Genomic DNA, 21,500 nt, shown 5'->3' with positions numbered 1-21,500 from the left:
ACTGCATTTTGATTTGTGAGTATATTAGGCTATGTTACAATTTAATAGTGTCAAGTATTTGAAATTTATACTCATCTGTCACATGGTACATTTTACTTCCTACCTGTGTTAGATAAGTCAGGCCTGTTTAGTAATGTTAGCAACTGTATAGAAATGTTCATATTTCGATCCAAATGAGGGATTTGACTAATCTCTTGGATCTCAGGTATAATTTATTATATTTTGCATCTTAATTAAATTTTTTTTGGTTGTGAGTTTTATTTGAGATATTTGAAAGGTGTATTTATGAATCTGACAAAGCTGCCTCTTTCTCGTTCTGCATAGGATCATAGGGACTGAGAGAGGGAGGTGGCAGGGGCTGGTCCCCTAAGAAAGGGCCCACATCCCACTCGCCTGGTTCATGTGATGTGATGGTTCTCCATGTCCTCTCTTCTGCCTTTTGCCTGTGGCCCCAGTCACATTCTTAACTCAATAGTCTGTGAGTGACTAAGGTAGGAACCTCGCCTGAAATTTGTTGCCAGTCAATCCATCCTGCAAGGTTCCTCCCAGGAGGCAGGGATAGAATAGGAAAGTGCAAGATGACCTTTGGAAATAGGTTCTTCCATGATGTGGGCAGAGGCAGGGAGGGACTGTATGGTACTCTCCTCTCACCTGTCAGCTTATTCCTACTCCTCCCTCTCCACTCCAACTCACCTTTCCTGCCATCTCACATACCTTTTTAGCCTTTCTCAGGAATTGTACCGCTCTTTCACTGTCTGATAAACACTATGTACTGCAGATCTCACTCAGCTTTGCTGTCACTTATTGCAGGCAGCATTCCTGACCCTCACATATAGGTTAAAGGGACTCATATCTGTCTTACAGGGTTCTGCAGATTACATGAAAAAATGTGCACACAGCAGTTGCATTTCTCTCAGTTCTCTAGGGAGCTGCTCTTCTCTGAAGCAGTTACAGGAGCCCACACAGACCTGTAGAAGGAGCATAAATACCTATACCTAAGTCAAACACAGCTGATCAAAACAGAACTGCACTTTAGTATAGGCAAAAAAAAAAATAGTTAAAGTACACAAAATCCATGTACAAAAATTGTCCACTTTTCTGTGTGAATGGTAATGTGCTTGGGCATAACTTTTTCAGTGCTGAGAGACAGAATATGTCCATTCAAAGCTTTGTGTGTTAACTAAGTTTTGTTTTGTTGTAGTTCAAAGATATTTCAGTTTAGACAAGGAGATGTTTCTTTCTAAGCAGTTAGTCACTCTCAGAAATAAGTGTATTCCTATGAGTTATGATAGAAAGAAATAATACATCTTTCCACCAACATGTGTGCTATATCAGTGTGTGCTATATTCAAGAATTATGATCATTTAGTCTTAAAGGCTTTTTTCATATGGTAACTTTTCTATAATTACTGCACCTGGGAGATATTTTCAGTGTATTGAGAAATTTAACAAAACAAAAATAGAAAGGAAACAAAATACTGGCTATTTTAGTCCTCTGAAAAGAAGTGAAACGTGAAGACTGCAATGCTTGAGAAATAACCTTAGTTCAAAAACTGGCAATTTCAGTTCTGACAGTTTTGAAATAAACAAAAGCAAAGCACCAATATTCATTACAGGAAAAGCAAATGCTTAGATTTCTTTCTAGGTAATATAACTTGATTATATTATTTTAAAATTAGCTGCCCAGGGATATGAATTGAAAAATAAAAATTCTTGCATAAAAATGTTTCCCTGCTATTAAAATGTAAATGCTAGCAAATTGGTTTAAAATGTAAAAAAAAGTTTAAGCATTCTTGAGGCATATGGTGAAGCAAACACATTTGTTGTAATACACCATTTAAGGAATCTGTTGCACTATCTTAGGCTCAAGTTTGCAAAATGGATTTTTATGAAGTATGTTCTTCCGTAGTCCATTCTATATGCCAGCTGGAGAAAAATATGTACCATATTCAAAGTGCTTCTCAACTGGCGCTGTGAAGAAGCAGCTAAAAAGGTGGGCCTCCCTGGTGGTGCAAGGGGTTAAGCACAGCACTGTGAAGCTATCTGCTGCAGCTTCTGCAGCATGAGTTCAATCCCCAGGGAGCTACACACATGGTGCAGCAGACCTCACCTGACTCACCCGCTGCTCCCCTCAATAGTGTTCTTCGGTCAATCTGCCTGTTCTGTTCCCAACTCTGTCTCTGGTGAATCCTCTCACCCCCCTTACCTCTGGCCTGCACCCCAGTTCTTGTATGCATAAATAAATCAAACTTTAAAAAAAAAAAAGCAGTAACATTAAAAAAAAAAGCTGAAGGAATACTATCTGGTACTTGTGGGTCCTTGGAATTCACCTTCCCTCTTGCAGAGACTCCCAGAGGGAGCTGTTTCAACTTATTGGATTTCTCCCCTCCCTTCCTTTTTCCCTTCCTCCTAGTCTTTTCTTCTTCCCTTAATTCTTTCCTTCATTCTCTTCCCTGTTACCAGTGAAGATAGCACTAGGAAAAAATTGAGCAGCTTTTATTTTTTATGGTAATAAGCATAAGCAGAATTGAAAATTCCTAAATAAAAATTCAGCCAGTTACTATTGAAAATACATAGCTGTTTCTGACATACCTGAGGTTGGCTGATATCAGAATTTCTGATATTCTGTGCAATTTTATTTGAAACACATTGCAGTTATTATAGAAGAAAAGAGCGTGACAGCTGTGTAGAGGTAATAAATTAAGACTCAGGATGCTCTTTTAGGAGCAACCACACTTTCTGCTTTTCCATTTGAATTTTATTCCGTTATCCTTGTTTGCAGTTCAGAGCCCAGTTCTGATCTTTTTACAACAGTTCTTATTTTCTCATTCTAAAAAGTATTGACTAAGGCTAAGACAGTGACAAAGGAGTACAGTATTCCCTGGTCATGTGTAAAAATACCATATGGTGTATCACATACTTTTGGTAAAATCAGTGTTTGTAATGAGGATTGCAGAGTTATGGGGCCAATTTATGAATGCCCTTTTACATTTTTTTTTGGAATTATTCACATTTCTTTGTGTGTCTTCCTGATTTTTTAAAATCTGTTTTATAGGTTAAGTCATTTATGGGAAATTCTGGAGTTGACTGAATTTTTTTTGCAGAATTAACATTTTGAAAACATCTTAAAGAATAGAATTTTTTAATATGGTACTTTTCAGTTTAGGAGAATTGTAAACTTTCTCTGCTGCTTCCAAGATACATCATCTTATTAATTTTGTAGAATATATCATATCTTATTTTTGCTTGTGGGAGAAATATACGAAGAGCAGTTGTCTGTTTCTTTTGTTTAGATTATGTAAAATGGGTGTACTTTCACCTATCTAAGGTAAGTATTTATTTTAGGTTTAGGGTCTTTACATTTCCACCAGTGGGGGCGGGGGGGGGCAGTTAAAAGGTGGCATGGTAATAGAGATAGGAAACAAAAGAAATCCATCTTTGTCTGCAGCAGTCTTTTTCAGTGTATTCTCTTTTTACTACTGCCATGATGAGGAGTTGAAATTGCCCACTACTTTGAGGTTGGGGTTAAAATTTCTTTCAATTCTAACAAAAATGATTTTTGTTGTTTAGTCATTAAGAAGTCATTATTGTCATTATTCTTGCCACTTTTAATACTAGTCCATTGTCAAGATTTTATTGTTTTTAACCCTAAAGAAAGACAACAAAGGTGTGGGTGAAGTCCATTTGCCTCTCTCAAGAATTGAGACACCTCCTGGTTTTGTTTTTCTTTTTGAATGGTACAAAAATTTTTTTTTTTTATTTTTATTTTTTTTTTATTTTTTTATTTTTTTAATTTTCTAGAGGCATGTCTTATTTATTTATTTATTTGTTTGTTTGTTTGGTTTATACATGCACTGGGTACAGTCAGAAGCACGGGAGAGTGAGAGAATTCACCAGAGCCAGAGGGGGAGCAGAGCAGGCAGAAGGACTGAAGTACACTGCTGAGGGGAGCAGCGGGCGGCAGGAGAGGTCTGCGCGCCATCTGGGACCCTCCTCCGGTGGCCGGGGAGCAGCCGGGGATCGAACCGGCACCACAGTGGCCGCGGGCAGCTTCGCAACCCAGCGCTCAACCGCTGCGCCACCGGGGAGGCCCTGGTACAAAAATTTTTATCGTTTCCTTGGACCTTGCTAAAGTTTAAGTCTTGCTATTATGCCTTGCATCCACGATATAGCTCTTGAAGAACATTGAAAGTCTAGTTAAACAGTTTTAATTTCCACTGTAACTATCGGTTAACAGAGCTAACATTATCAGCTTGTGGTAGTGGAAGGAACTTTGTTAGGTGTGAGAAGCTCATGAAGACAATTTCTTAGCACTTGAATATCTAACAGACTAGGTTTTTACCATTGATAAATGCTATACTAAAGGTAGTAGGTTGTGTGGGAATACAGAGTGGGGAGAGTTTATTTCCAACATGCAGGGTCTGAAACATTTTGTGAGAACTGGTGTTTGAGTTCAGGAATATTAGATGGAATTTTGCAAGTAAATACATACTAAGTTCCGGTTACATGCACGATAATTTAAATGTGGGAATATAATATGAATAAGTGCAAATCTGCCCCATATAGTGCTTTTAGCAGGATGTTTCATTTTATTTCTATCCTAAACATTGAATATTGCAATCTACAAAGAGGATTATGTCTTCTAAGAAATGCCTGTAAGAAATTTTGAACACCTTCGAATATTTTCCATTTTGGCCAGATGACTTTAGGAGCAGCAGACCCATATTTTCCTTTTCTTGATGGATGACTCAGTCATTGCCCATTCCAGTGGAAACATCCTAGTTCTGTTTATTTTTCTCTCTAATTTTTGGAAAATTATGTTAGTGGGGGATTCATATTCCACCATTTAGAGATTAGTTAGATCATCTGACTTTATTTTTTCTATTTTGGAATGCAAGGGTGAAGAATGTTAAATCGTTTATCCTAGTATGGATTATTTTCATTGGCAGAAATGACTTGGAAAATGTGGGAGATTACTTATGAAGCACAGGGCTGTGGGAGAGACGTTCAGAAAGGCCTGGGAAAAATCACTCTGGGCAACTCCTATTTCCACTTCTTCTTGTTCAATGATCTTGTCCCATCTTACTTTTTTCATTACCAGGGTCTTCATGGTTGCACCATCTTAATATTTGTAGTTTCAGGCATTCTATCCTGTGACAGCCACTGACTATCTTTTCATCTTATTCCCTCTACTACCCCAGTTGGACCTCAGCAGAAATAAAATCCATTGATTCCACTTTTTTATGGTCACTCACTATTCTTGTGTTTTCATTTCTTTTTCTATCTAGTTTATTGTGTAATGAATCTTGTCATCTTCCCCTTGGTTACATGCTGTTGCCCGTCCATCACTCTGTCATATTCTCCTTGTAAAAACCCCTGTCTTGTTCCATCTAGCTCTCTCTCTGCTCTTCATGCTCATCCTTGTGCAGCTGAATTGTGTCTGGGAACAAGCACATGGCTATCCCAACTGCTTTTTCCAGATCCATGATTCAGATGGACAGTATGTAATGCCCAAAGCTTCACTGTCATTCCCCCAGTCTGTTGGCTTCCCACTATCTCAGTCCTCACTCTATGAATTGCCTTGCTTCTCACTTCACTGAGAAAACAGAATTTCCACAGATTCTCACTATCACGTCTACCTATCTACCATCCCCAGTGCCCATATTCTTGACTTCCCATTTTATTATCCTGAATGAATTGTTTTTTGCTTTTGTCTGACAATACTTGTGTACTTGAACTGACCCTCTTTTGCACCTTCAAAAACATTGCCTCATTGGTTCTTCATTTTCCTCCTGCTTCACCAATCTTTGCTAATCCATTGGCTCATTCTAATCAATTTACAAGCTGTTGTTTCTACTATCTGAAAAACTCTCTTAATCCCGCTTGTCATCCTACTTTTCATCCCTGGCTTCTTTATTTTTATTTTTTTTAAGATTTATTTATCTATGCATACAAGAACTGGGGTACAGGCCAGAGATGCAGGGGGTAAGAGGATTCACCAGAGACAGTGGGCAGAACAGGCAGACTGACTGAAAAACACTGCTGAGGGGAGCAGCAGGTGAGACAGGAGAGGCCTGCCTCACCATGTGGGTTGCTCCCTGGCTGGCTAGTGATCTAATTCGTACTGCAGAGGCTGCGGATTGCTTTACAGTGGAGTGTTAACCCCTTGTGCCACCAGGGAAGGCCCTTCCCTGGCTCCTTTAAAGGAATTGTCTGTATTTGTTCTTTCAATTTAATTGTTCTCAGTCTCTATTTAACTACCACCCTTATTAACCCTGACTATGCTATTAGAAATGTTTAATGCCCCAGTGTTGCTAACTTGAATTATTCTTTAATTATCAGCTTATTTGACCTATTAGCAGCCTTTGATACAGTTTGATTCAATTCTTCTTGAAGCATCCTCTTACCTTGTTTCTGAGGACACTACACATTTCTCATTTTCCTTTACCTTATCCAGTCTTTTCTTCTTAGTTTCTCTTGTTGGTTCCTTTTCTGTGTGACATCATAACCTCTCTAGGATTCAGTCCTTAGGTTTCTCTTTTCTGTCTTCACTTGCTCTCTTGTGATTGAATTCAGTCTTGCAACTTTAAATAGCATCCATATGCTCCTGTCTACTAAAGTTATGTCTCTAGCCTGGACTTTTCCTCTGAACCCACCAACACCTGCTGAGATTGATGATTTGACATCTTCAATTGGGTAGGCTTCACAAATGTAAGACTGATAACTATTCTCATAGGATCCTTTATCTCATTTAATAGCAATTCCATTCCCCCAGTTTCTGAGACAAAACATCCTAGAGTCTTTCATTGATGTCTCTCTTTCTTTTTAATTATACATCCATTCTCTCCACAATTCACTTTCCAAATCTATCTGAGTGATCACTTCTCATCATACTAACCACCACTACTCCGGTCCAACCACAATTATCACTGACGTGGACTACACCAGTGGCAAACTCTCTTGTTACAATGCAAAGCATTAGAATCAGATGGATTCTTAAAATCTCCAAGAAATTCTTCTAAAAGTGTTGTGATGATGCTGCATTTCACTATACTGATTAACATGACTAAGAGTTATTAATGTGACAAGGGCTAGTTGTTGTGGTTCATATTTGTGGTTTTTATTAAAGCTTTTTTCCTTTGTGAGTCTGATTCATTTATGCAAACCTTGTATTTATTTAGTCTAAAATGATTGCAGTTTAAATTCACTGTGTGATTGCATGGTGCTAGTGAATTGTATTCTTGGCTTTATTATTTAAATGAGTGAGTTAATGAATGAATGATTATAGTGACAGAAGGATGAGTGCAAATTTTAGCTTCCATTGAATTCCAGGATATATTTTCTTGAGTTTATTTGCTTAGGGAAACATTAGGTGACAGAATACCATCATAAAATTCAAACATCAGGCAAGTTTTGAGTCATGTGGGGGTTTTGGTGTCAACCTAATGGCTTATAATAAGTGACCAGACAAAAAGATGTTCATGTAACCACATGAAATAACTTTTAAATCTTTGTTGTTTGTTTATTTCAAATCTTTCCTATATCAGTGACTACAGAATCCAGAATTGTCTCTTTTTTCTGTGGGAAAAAAGAGCAGAGAATCAAACACATCAGTTTTCATCTTTCTCTTTAGGGAAAAGGGCCAGAATTTTGAGAGTAGTCAGGTGTTTGTGGTACTGCCATCCTGACAGGTAGGGTCTCTGTGACCTTTTCCTCTGGTGTATGGAAATTTTGGGGGACATTTCTCCTCATGTCTCCTGCAGTGCTGTAGGGAAGATAGTGTTTATTAAGCACAAACTTTAGATGGTAATCCAGAATCCATCTTCCAGGGACTACTGGCCTTTTTCACTTTTAGAAAATGCAAGCTTTAGATTTATACTTAATGTAAAATCAAGAACATGTAGTCAGGAGAAGTTAGTGGTTGCATTAATTTTTATTTGTTTTAATTCATCCTGATGGAGTGTGTGTGCTGGTTTAAAAACCTTTACAGGGTTCTTTCTGGAGAACTTTGTTTTGTGCCTGCAGGTCACTTTGTGCTGGTGTCCACCCTGATGTGTCTCCTCCCATGAGTCCCTGGTCTATATCAACCCCCACTGCACAAGCACCCTGGCTTGTTGTTGGATGTAGGCAGTGGGACCACACAGTAGATTGGAAGGGGAGTAGAGTCAGGGACCAGTGATGTAGCTACCCTCACAGTTAACTTCTGTCATTTTCCCAGGGATTCTCCTGGATTCTGCTAAGTGCTCCTTCATCTAGACCCTTTAGAACCAGCTTTAGTGAGAACTATTAGCCAGCCCAGGGTGCTACTTAGTCTCTTCTGTTTTCTCTATCCTGTCACGCCTCTTCTGTTTCTTAATTCAGTATTTTTCAGATGTTTTTAGTATTAAATGTTCTTCCTGTTTTCTGTTGGGACCCCCGACTGATACAGTATTGGCCCAGGAAAACTTCAACTGAGTAGTTTCTATTAAACATAAAAACTTGAGATTGTTATGGTTATTATGTTTTTAAAATCCTTTAATTTTCTTTGGTCTCTGGTTTCTGCTTTGCTATTAATATAGACACAAACAGGTAGTCTAAAATATCTATTTCTTTTTTATTATTTAATTAAATGTGAGGGTGGTAGAAAATTTTTTTGATCAGAGTAAGGTCTTCTGCTAATAGTAATATATTCTGCAAGTGGCTTCTCCTTTTAAAAACACATTTTTAGTAGCAATGCTAGAATTTTGATGTTTTGTGTTAGGATTTATACTTAAACATACAATCAAGAACACACAGGTAGGAAGATTTAGTTAGTGGTTGCATTTGTAGACTTCTTATTTTTAAAGTTCTGAAATGGACCTGATATGTGACAATGAACATTAAAGGAAACCTGTATTCTTTTTACTATTTAATTCTCTCCACCTTTTCTTGAGGATTTAATATTTCATTTTGAAGCCTGCAAAACATGCATTCTTGATTACAATCTATTCATTATTCTTCTCTTAGATGTTTTTATGGATGTCCAAATTATGCTTCATTGGGGTCATCATGATCATAGTAAATATTCCAGGGCTGTCATGACTAGAAATACATATCAACTGATATGTATAAATTTGAATAAATTCTGATGGAATCTTTTGATATGAATGGCATTGTAAAAGTTGGTTACCATTGAAAAATATGATGGGGTTCAAATAAAAGAGAATTTCATAAATTGGGCTTGCTTGAATTCTTTTGCCCAAGTTAAGCTCAATTTTAAAACTCTACGGTCTACTCTAATGGAATGAGGGTTTGTCATAGGCTGCCTCACTGTTTTGGGAAACTGAAAACATTAAATTTATTGGTCTTTTTGGGAAATTTGAGGCATCATCAATGTGTTACAACTGATCCATTAATCTTGTAGCTTTGTCATCATTAACTCGTTTATTTTTCATGATACTGTTGATGAATCAGTTCTACCTGCAGGGGTTCAACAGAAAGGCCTTTTGAGAAATGTGTAAGGTTTTGGTTTTATCTACTAAAATTTTATTCACTCTGTTAACTTTTTCCATTAGTATTTATCATCTTAAATTGGTAGAAACTTAAGATGGTTACCATGGTTTTGCTTTGTTTTTAGATGTAAAGGTTTTTGGTTGACTGTATAAAATAAATTCTGGACTTCCATCCTCTTACACTATTCTTGGCCATGATCTCTCAGCATATAGTTGTTGCCCCTTTGAAGCTGCTCAAGCTCCAGGTGACATGCATGGGATCCAGCATAAACATGTCAGAAGGAAATTCATGCTGTGCATCATTAGTTCCTTTTCTCCGTCCCTTCTAGTTTATATTTTCTTCTTCTCAACTTCCATGAAAGTCACTTAAATTTGTTAATTGAGATTCAAGTTCAAATCTCAGAATTCAAGTTTTCAAAAAAAATTTATATTCAGGTTTAAAATCAAGTTTCAGAATTGCTTTTTTGTGGTAGTTAAAATGATCTTTTGTGGTAGTTAAAATGCTCACCTCTTCAGAAGTTTAAAGTTTATATTTTATAAAGGGGTGTTGGAATCTGAGTGCTATTTGTGTATTGTGTTGAGCTACAGAATAGCCAGGGTTTCTGGGATTACCAGTCACTGGAGTGAAAATAGATTCTTGACAGATAGATTGTTGACAGATCCCGAACTCCCTTTCTTTGGATTACTAGAGAGTAGCTTTGGAGAAAAGTTACTGGAAACAAGATAAGCTTGTGGGAGATATCTCTTATGGACATTGTAACTTCATTTAGCTCTTTATAATACGGTGTAACCAACTGGTAACAGTAAAAGTAAAGGCCTTTTTGGTTGTTGTGCCTTTATGGAGCAGGTATCTCCATGACACCCTGAAGGCACTATGGTCTAAAAGGTCTTTTCAGGGCTTCCCTGGTGGTGCAGCGGGTTAAACGCAGCTCTGTGAAGCTGTCTGCAGCCTCCATGGTGTAGGTTCGATTCCCGGCCAGCCAGGTAGATTCCCACAGGGCATGGCAGACCTCTCCTGTCGTGCCCACTGCTCCCCTCAGCGGTGCTTTCGGTCTGTCTGTCTGTTCTCCCTACTCTGTCTCTGATGAATCCTCTCACCCTCCTGCACTTCTGGCCTGTACCCCAGCTATTGTATGTATAAATAAATAAATAATCTTAAAAAAAAAGTTCTTTTCATCATTTTAGCTACCACAAAATCAAAAGTGATTAAATGTGATGCTCAGTGGGTGTTAATAAGCATTGGGTCTTAGAAGAAAACATTTCCTGAATTTGTGTACTCAATTGGGAAATGCATCTATGGTGGAGTAAGGGCATAACACTTGTCTTTTAAGGACTTGCTGGGCAGACACACTCGTGTTTTAGAACTTCAGTTTTCTCATCACCCACATGAAATGTATCTACATTGTGTTGGTATGAGAAATGAATGAACTATTGTAATATAAGGAGTTTATAAATGCGAACAAGTATGTGATGGTATGAGAGAAGCAGGTTTAGAGAGAACATTAAGAAGACATCAGAGTAAAAATCAAGAGAGAAATACTGGGTGAAAGGTGGAATCTTTTTCTCTAGAAGTTTGTTTTCACTTTGTGCTATGACAGATTTTGTTGCCATGTTCAGTTTATTATATAATCAAAACTATATATCATACAGGTTACTTATAGCAGCAGTTGCAATATATAGCTGATTACATCTTTCTCAGTGAGAAGCCAAAGAATCTTTGCAGTCTTAAATTCAGACCCTCATTTATATCTCATTTTACACTCTAGGTAAATAAGGCCTGGTACTTAGAACACATGCTGTGAAAAACAAACCAAATGACTCCAAACATTGTTTATTACAGATATGGACCTCTGGGGGATGTTAAGAATTCCCAAACAATTGGAATATTTTTAGTAGTTTACAATCTATTAAAAGCTGCTCTTGATGTTTTGACTAATTTTAGAGACTGTATTATAGAGATTTAAAATTTGTAATTTGGCATTGTAGATCCTGTTCAGATGAGCTTATCATTCTCAATTGTATTATTGCTTTTAAATCAGGGCTTATTTTCTTAGTCATAAACCTGGCAATATTATCAGTACATGCACTTACATGCATAGGTGTTAATTTTCCTTATTATTTATATGATTGATGGAAAATATATTGGTGGCTAAATCTTTAATGCAGATTTTTTAAAAATCAATGTTACTAGAAGAAAATAAACTTTTCAAGTTCCATTGGTAATAACATTGCTGATACTTCTGACTTTTACTCTAAGGTGATCATGATAAATTGATGATAAACAACTTTAGTTAGAATATGAGATGTATGAGACTTAGCTTCCAAAGGAAGAAGCTTTTCTTTGAGGGGATAATCCATCCTCTGTGTGGAGGTTTCTTGGTCCATGTAGAACACTGAACTCTTTATTTTACACTTTGGAGACATCAGAACAAGCCAAATCTTTCATGTACTTTATGTCCCCCCAGATAAGTGAAGATGTGTGTCTTGGAATCCATTCAATTAGCCTTGTAAGAAGATGAAGTTGTGAGATTTTCCCTGGTGCTTCCACCATTTATCTGTTCCTCCTCACTTTTCATTCCTTTCAAAACCCTCTGATTATTGCTTTGTCTTACGACTCCAGTGAAACTTAAATCATTCACCTATCACCTTACCAAAACCAATAATCAAACTTTGTTCTCTTCTTATTTGAGCTTTTGGTAGCACAAGACTATGCTTCCCTTCTTGAACAACTTTACTATCTTGGTTCCCACATGCTCACTTTTACAAAGAGTTATTGTACTCACTATTTCTGTGTCCTTCCTTCTCATTGTTTCTTTAATGCTCTCTAATTGGACTATCAGAATAGCATTGATCAAGTTCACCTCTGAGCAAAAACCAGGGTTCAGTTCTCCTTCCTCCATAAGCCCTCAGCTTCTTCATCCATGAGACATGATCTTTTCTCCTCATAACAACATTCTTAACTGCTTTTCTTTCAACTGTCTGGTTATTTACCAGCTTCATTTTCAGACCTGCATATGTTCGAGGACCACTGCATTCTGTCCTTAGCTCTTTTCTCTATTTTTAATTTCTTTATCTATTTGTTCATGTGTCTTCCCTATACTAAAACATAAGTCAGGCATCTTTATCTGTCCTGTTTATTCGTGAATCCCCTACACCTAGAACAGAGCTGACATATAGTAAGTGCAGACTGATTGTATTGACCATTCCTTACTCCTTCATTACTTCAATTTGTGTCTCCTAGTTGCTCCTAGTTTCACCAAGATTGTAGTTCTGTGACACATTGAACATCAGTATTCTGGCATATAGTTCCTCATTAATCTGCATTCCTTTCCCCCAGTATTGGTACTACCTCTTGGTGGAAGATTAAAGCTAGGGTCTTTTGCTGTGTTGTTGATACCTTTCTCATTTTTCATCCCCTGTAATATTACTGTACTGTTAACCCAGCTGTTTCTATTCAAACCTCCACTTCTTCAGCACCTCTGAGGTTAGTGGCTACCCCTTGACTACATCTTCCATCTTAAAATCTGCCAGATGGGGGCCTCCTCTGGTGGCACAGCAGTTGAGCGCTGGGCTGTGAAGCTGCCCGCAGCCGCTGCAGCGCTGGTTCTATCCCTGACCGGCGGCTGCAGGCGAGGGTTCCACATGGCACACAGACCTCTCCTGACGTGCCCGTTGCTCCCCTAAGCAGTGTATTTCGTCTCTGCCTGTTCTGTTCTCTGCTCTGGCTCTGGTGAATTCTCTCACCTTCCTGCGCTTCTGACTGTACCCAGTGCTTGTATAAATAAATAAATAAAAATAAAAATAAATAAAATAAAATCTGTCAGATAACTCTCAATGCAAAACTCTGAAATTCCTTCATGAAAGCTTTTGAGTAAGGAATCCTAGCTCCCAGCATTTCAAGTCTGCTTTCTGAGGCACAATTTCAGGGCCCTCCATAACTTGTCTTAGCCTGTTTTCCAGTCTGCTGGCCCAGCACTCCTTTCACCTGGTGGTTTAGCAAGACTGAGTTACCTTGTACCCTGCTCCTGTGCTTCTTTGCCACCCTACTTTTTTGTGCTGTTACCTGGAATATGTTCTTTATCTAGAATTTACACATAATTCAAGGCCATTTCAACTGCTTCCTCTTTTGTGAAGATTTATCTGCTCACTCTAAGCTTGAAGTAATCTCTCTCTACTGTAAAATTCCTAGCTGTCTTTACCTTAATTATAGTGCTTAGATTTTTCTTTCTTGTGTTTGCTTATGTCTAGTATCTCTTGTAGGTCATTGAAGACAAATGCTTAGCTCTTGCCTTTTATTCAATAATTATTGAAGGCATGAAAGAGACTTGAACTCATTTAATGAAATTTAGTATCCTTTTACTATTTACTTATCTATCCTGGGTGTCAGTTCACTTTTAATTTGTTTATTCTTCCATTTCAAAGTTAATAATTGCTAACATTTGAGTGTAATGCTTTACTTTTCACAAGGCAGTGTATATGTTATCCCATTAGATAGTCTTTCCCCAAGGTTAAGTAAGGAGACAGAGTATGCAAGCTGTTGAGTACATGGGACACAGAGACTGTTTCTTTAAAGGTTAAATGCTACTCTGCCCCAGTCATTCTTCCAGGAAAATTAACCATCCTATTGAGTTGACTCTTCTTAGCAGCTAATTTTATTTAGAGGAAGAATCTGAAACTAAGGCATGAGGCCACTCAACTAGTATATCAGACAGGTTTACAACCTAGGTAAATTTCACTGCAGCCTCTTGTCATATGTAAGAGGAAAAAAAGATTTTGTGGGTGCTAAAAAAGAATACCTTCCCTATTCTGAAGAAATTGTAGAGATTTTCTTTCAAAATTTTTTTTTAGTTTTTAAGGTTTAAAATAGACTTGATTTCTATACCCCTCTACTACTTCTTTCTTTTATGGCTCATAAGAGTCTAATTTCTTTAATGTCATTTATTTTATTGGCCCCTGAAGGATATTATTCACTCTTGATGAGTCCTAAGGGTCTTTGGGATATTGGTCTCATTTTAACTCTTCCTGATGTAATTGGATCAATGTGATGCTTTTGTTTCAGTTTGTCAGAGGAGAAAAGACATTCTCTTTGTGCTGTGCTAAAGTATATCTATTTCCCAAGAATCCCTACAGAAATCAAGTTATCCAGATTTAGTAGTTACTGGGATCCCCCAGAAGTCAGGTTCAGCCACTGATAGGTAATTCTTCAGGGCAGCCACAGGTAGGTTTTTTGGGATACAGACATTGGATTATCACATCCATAAAATAACTTGAGTTACGTTCTGTTAATATTTACAGAAATATCAGCATGGCTTATTTCAATAAATTCTGCAGGAATCTTTTTATGTAAACCAATATTTTTTTTTTATTGAGCATCCAATACAGAGAATGCTTAGAAAATAAAGCAGCTGTTAAATTTATTTAAAAATATATTTTGAAAAGATCTGCATGACATTATTCCTTTATACCACAATCAGTATTCCTCTTAAAAGGATGATATCCTCTAACCCTACAGTTCCTGCACTTTAGTATATGTGAAAACCCTGGGGAACTTATAAAACATGTAGAAACCAGATCTCACTCCTCTGCACCTGCATTTTGCACCACCTCAGAGTATTTTGATGCCTGTGATCCTCTGAGAGTATGCTGATGTGTACTACTGCAGTTTTACACTTCTTTGTGACTACTGTCTTGCTGAATTTCTTCAGGACAACAGTAGCATTTACACAGAGCTGGCTAACTTTTTGACTCCACAGGTGTTTGAAATACTCTGTCTCCCATCTCCTATTCCCTAACTCTTGGCCCCTCACTCCACCCCACCACCTTTGGGTGCAGTAAGTGTATTGTGCATTGTGGGTGATCCATCAAATTTTTTCATCTAGAACTATCTCCTTTAACCCAAACTCTGTTGTGAAACTACTATCATGTCACTAAATTAGTTTTATACATGCTCAAAGGGCTGTATATTGAGCAAAATAAATCACAGTGAGTGATTTACAATGATTGGAGTTGCTAGATTAGAAGTTTTTTGTTTTTTTTTTTAAAGATCGTAATAATGTGCTTTGTTAAGAAATATTCTTCATTTAGTTGAGGGGACACTTTCCATAGTCAATAAATTGTGCTCAAGTGAACAGTCATGCTTAATATTAATTTCTTTCATGTCTGCTGCAACTGTGGATGTCAGTAAACACTGGTCATATCTAGCGAGCAGTCATTGCTGAGAAAAATGTTTACTCTCCTGCTATGTATGAGAAGTATATCAGCCTATAAGAAAATTGCAATCAGTTCTCTAAAAGTGAACTGTCTAATTAAAAAAGAAATCTTAAGAATAACATTGCCAGTGCCCTAATTTATCCCTGCAGGGTTAACAGAGATGAGGAAGCACAGAAGGTGCCTGAGGTTTGACACGGAAATGAGTTCTAATGGTCTGTAGCCATTGCTGACGTATTTATGCCGAGTAGTTACAAGTTCAATGAGAGAGGTTCCACTATAGAGTTTGGAGATTGGTAAGCCAAAGAAGTTAAATGTCTTCCCCCTGGTACACATCCAAAGAAGTAGAGCCAAGCCGTGAGAAGCCATTTCTATAAACTTAACAGTTCTGAACCCTGGGGTGACTGTCCCTAGAAGACATTTATCAGCATCTGGGGATATGCCGATCGTCGTTACTGGGGATGCCATGACTGATATTAGCACACATTGACAATCGGTATGGGTACTGCAAAGCACCGTACACTGAAGAGGACAGCTTCTATACCTACCTTCAAGGGTTATCTGGCTTAAAAACATCAATTGTGAGGAGTTGGAAGAAGCTTTTACTGACTATTCTATCATACTTTGTAAGCACCCTTCTTGCAGACCTCTATTTTAAGTTTTCCTCTTAGCTGTAGAGCTAAAAATTTAGAAAAAAAGAATAAAAGTTTGCCTTGTTTTTAGGTTTTTGATCATCTAGGTAGTGTAGTGATTTCTTTTATGTCTTCAGCAGTAAATTCAAAGTATTTTCACTCCATAAGAAATATGTATCTGATGCACTAAGTAATAATGTATTTGAATGGCATAAAATAGACTATCAGCAGAAAATTGAATTAGCTTTTCTAAAGCAGATTCTGGAATTCTCCTAGGGGAACAATAGGTATTAGGATGTTAACTTTAGAAAGCCTGTAGTATATTCTGACAGGTAATTATGCCTACGGGTTCCAAGTCTCTTGTTTTCTGTTTTTTTTTATTCTGCAGGTGGTGCTTTTGCCTAAGGTAAAGATAAATACCAGTATGACTTGCCTATCTGAAGTAGATCCTAGTTAACTGTTGCAGGTACTGCTGGGTGAGGCCATAAGCCACCATTTATGACAGGAATGCCTTGGACCAGATTTAAGGCTGTTTTTCCTCATGGAAAAAAGTGATTCTTTTCCTGGGAATTTCACTCTGCAAATAAATTTTAGGCTAAAATTTTTGTAGTAATTTAAAAAAGAATGCTTTGTTAACAAAAACACTTACAGGGGTTAACAGAAATCCTCAGTACAATTAAATTTGATGGTAATTTATGTAACATTTACACATGTTTCTATTCAACATACATGTAAAACTGTGTAAAACTCAAAAGGAATAAACCTTTTAATGAAGAACATGATGACTTGGCAGTCAGGTATAATGTGATGGCAGAAATTTTATTAGAATGGCTCTTTGAATTACAGTTTTTCTAGATCCTTCTCTCTCTCTCTCTCTTTTTTTTTTTTTTTTTTGTGGGACTCTCACTGGCGGCCGGGAAACGAACCAGTGCTGCAGAGGCTCTCACAGCCCAGCGCTCAACCACTGCGCCACCAGGTCAAGCCCCTAGATCCTTCTATATTGTAAAACTTATAAGAAATCAGAATTGGGTATTTTTTTTCGAAAATGAAATTTTTATACTAGCTTACATTTTCCAATTTTTATGAATCACTTTAATTGAAAATGAACTTTTTTGAAACTTTTATAACCATGATGAGGATGTTAATATTTAGGATTTAATTTCACTGAGCATAAGGTTTCACTTATAACAGGAATATAGGGGAACCAAATAAGACATCAGGGTAAAAAAAAAATAATAATAACAGTACAAAACACAACAAAGCCAAAACAGACAATTATAAACCAGAGAAATACTGCAGGGGAGGAGGAGGGAGAGGAGTGAGAGGGATGGAGGGAGGAGCACAGGGGACTGTGGTGATGGTGCCTTGGGGAAGGAGATTCTGTGGGGACTCAATCTGAGGGGGTGGGGGATGCAAATATTGTCTAAAAAATGTAAAAATTGATAAATGTTAAAAAAATGAGGAAAAACTTTAGAATTTAAAGTACATAATATAAAATAAATAATAGTTCTAATGTTTAAAGTATGACTGTTCCTACTTTTCTATTTCTCATAACCTTTGTTTTTTTATAATGAAAGTCTTTCAGAACTTTATTAGGAAGCATTGCATAGAATAACAGATTATAATAATGCCAATAAATATGTAGGATTAATATATTTCTTTGTAGTTTTTATTTTTTTCTATTGTCAGTGAACAGCTTTAAGTTCTTGCAGGGAATGACTTGCTAGATAGAAAAATCCTGATTCCTGTCAAAGAGGAACATAATATTTCCACATTTAAGGGTAGAAATTTTTGAAGACATTGTAGAAAAATGGATGAATAGTAAACAGTAATAATTTTAAAATGTCAGCTTCACGTGTGAAGAAACCTATTAAATAACATTGGCAGGAAAATATACTTATGTTTAAAATTTCACATATTTTGCTTGGATTTAAAAAAAATAATTTTGTTTAATTTATTTTGGCTTTCAAACAAAAACTAGAATTACTTAGAGCCAGAAGGTAGCTCCAACACATGGAGTTTATTCAAATCCTAGAATAAAGCGAAACAAACCCATAAACCAACAACATAAAAAAAAAAGATAATTTTTGAAATCAGGATATCCAGATGTTAATATGTTTTTCATCCAGACTCCTTTGCTCATTAAATTGGTGGTTTTACTTGTTAGAAAGATACCTCTTAACCCTGTTTGTATACCTTTATATCTATTTTTAAAACTACATATACACACCATAAAAATTGGAAATACACATATATATGTATACACACATACATAAATATATATAAATAATATTACATGGGCTTGATTTGCTAAGCAAATCAATGCAAAAATGTATTTCTCCAAAGACAACAGGACTTGAGAATACGTTATTGCTGTCATTGGATAATTAATATTTCTACTTTTCATTTTAGTGATGTTATTATCTTTTTTGATTGTTCAGTAAATTAGATAATATCATCTTAACATAAAAGGAAGATTTCCCAATTGAAATCATTCAGCCCATCCTCTTGAGTTTTCTTGTGCTGCTACTGGTTCTGTAGTGGGCTGGTGTAGGTTGAATGCTCTAGCATTCTGATGAATGAGGATGACCTTGTCCTTGAATTCCTGTTTAGAAAATGAAAGTGTCTATTTTCTTGTAGCCAGGTTGTAGAAAGGTTCCTGTGGGAACAGTCTTTTATGGAGTTTAGAGTGTGGTAGCTGGGAACAACGACTTTGCAGTAACAGGGTCTTGTCTTTAACTCCCATTTCTGCCACCTGGTAATTGAGTGCTCTTATTCAAGGTACTTTGCTCTATGCTTTAGTTCCCTTATCAGAGAATAATACCTACCTAATGGAGTTACTGTGACAGGTACCTTCCTTCTGCAAAGATTCTAGCACATTGCCACCAGCACTTTGCTCTGAGGAAATGTTTATTCAATATTTTTATTATTTATCTGTTTTCAGGTACAGAGGTCTAGGTCCTGGACCCTGTATTTATAATAAAATGGAAATAGAAAAAAATAGAAATCTACAGTTTATTATTATTGTAGTTAACAGGAAAAAGTCCATTCAAACTATTGCTGTTTTCCTTGTTCATTGTATTTATGAGCCTGAATGGTCTCAAAACTACCTAACTTTTAAGTTTGTTAAAAAGAAGCATGATGGTCATCATCAAAAATACTATATAGGCAGCAGTATCTTGCTAGCCTCGTGGTTCAAAATATATCTTAGAGAGATAATCTTTGTAGCTCATGCTGGAAATTCCATGTGCTTTTAGAGTTATACATTGATCACTAAAAGAAGACTATGAACCAGATTATGTTGGTAGTGTTAAAATGTATTTGAATTGGAAATTCTTTACTAGCAATTGAATATCTGTGTGTGTGTGTGTGCTTGTGTGTATAGGGTGGTATATCAACATGGGAGTTGACATTTAAACTGTTAACATACAAGACCCTGAAACTTTTGTGGGAGGTAAGCAGGAAAGACTTACTAAGAGCGTAATGGGTGGGATTGAATGTATGGTTTTTAAAAAAGTTAGAACTGACAGTCTATAGATAACCTTTACTGTTTACTCTCATTGTTCTTGCAGAATTGAGTTTCAGAGTTAACAATTCTGAATATAGAACATGAAATCAGACTTTAACAATACATATCTACTTGGTTAGTGGGAATATAAATGTTGAACAGTGCATATTAGATTTTGCTGCATTGTACATAGCATTGTGCCTGTAAGGAGGGCTTTTATCTTGCAAAATAACTTAGTTCATTTAAGTTTTGCTTTGGGGATAGTGTCAGTAACCATAGTAGGTTTATTTTTGTGACTCAACAATCTTTGCTTAGTAGTGTATATGTGTGTGTGTATGCATATTATTGACCTCTTGTAGTAGAGCAAGCTGTTCTTACCTGTTGTATCCATATAGTGCTTCCTGGTTGAGTATTTTTTCCACAAAACTAGCTAGGCCGGCAAATACTCCTTTCTTTTTTTCCCCTTCTCTGCTGTAGAATAAATATTTTAAATTTATATTAGTTAATTGCTTTCAAGACTTTTAAACATTTACAGTCCCTGTGATTTTTATAAACTCCCCTTGGGAAACCATAAGATTTCAAATTATCACAGCCTTGCAGAGTCTTTCAAAGAGCTATGTGACTTAGAGGTTTCTTTGTCAGTCTTCTATTGTATAATACTTCTACTTCTTCTGACTTTCTACTTCTTCTGTGAAACTCAGGGATTTATGTTTTGGGAAAAAGGAGAGTGTAAGGAAAGAAGAAATATGTTTACATTGTTTTTCTAATGAGCATTTATTTTTTAGATATACCAATAATAAAATGTTAGCTCTTTCATGGAGTTATCTTACTCTTTAATGGGAGTTCTTAAACTTGCTATTCAGACTAAAACTGTGTTCTATTTTTCAGTCTACCATTGGTTTGTTTCATTTTTTTTTTTTTTAGGTATATACTTTTTTTATTATTTTATTTTATTTTATTTTATTTTTTTATTCAAATTTTATTTTTAAATTCCCCATACAATTACAAACCCCTTATTTTGACCCCAAGCCCTCCTTTCCCTGGCCCCCACCCCCCCATAGAGTGCCTCTGGTTCATAGTTGTTTGTTGATTTTAATATTTTCTTTCTTACAGTTATTCTTTTTCCTGGTCCCTTATTTAAGTTTTCTAGATTCCTGCTATGAGTGAGACCATCCGGTATTTTTCTTTTTCTTTCTGGCTTATTTCGCTGAGCATGATCCCTTCCAGTGCCATCCATGCATGTTGCTGCAAATTGCATGTGTTTATCTTTTTTGAATGCTGAGTAATATTCCATGGTGTATATGTACCACATCTTCTTGATCCAGTCATCTGTTTTTGGGCATTTGGGTTGTTTCCAAAGCTTAGCTATTGTAAATAGTGCTGCTATAAACATAGAGGTGCAGGTGTTCTTTGGAATTGATGTTTCTGTGTCCTTTGGGGAAATACCTAGGAGTGGAATTGCTGAATCATATGGAAGCTCTATGTTTAGTAGGTCAAGAAATCTCCACATAGCTCTGCATAGTGGTTGGAGCAGTTTACACTCCCACCAACAGTGCAGGAGAGTTCCTTTTTCTCCACATCCTCGCCAACATTTGTTGTTGCCAGTTTTTCGCCTGTTGCTCCCCTCAGCAATGTTTTTCGGTGCATCTGCCTGTTCTGCTTCCCGTTCTCTCTGGTGAATCTT

At 36.7% G+C, this 21,500-nt stretch overlaps 1 protein-coding gene across 1 annotated transcript in view; it reads left to right on the top strand.

The window, feature by feature from the left end:
• The window catches only part of KDM4C (lysine demethylase 4C), a gene marked incomplete at its 5' end in the record, with an annotated part of 315,802 nt that overhangs the window by 96,717 nt on the left and 197,585 nt on the right, over nt 1-21,500 (top strand). The gene's annotated exons all lie outside the window — the stretch shown is intronic.

This window comes from Talpa europaea, assembly GCF_964194135.1.
Source record: "Talpa europaea genome assembly, chromosome: 7".
Classification (NCBI taxonomy): Eukaryota; Metazoa; Chordata; class Mammalia; order Eulipotyphla; family Talpidae; genus Talpa; species Talpa europaea.
The sequence above is the reverse complement of the archived record's forward strand: the minus strand, read 5'-3'. Positions and strand labels throughout refer to the sequence as shown.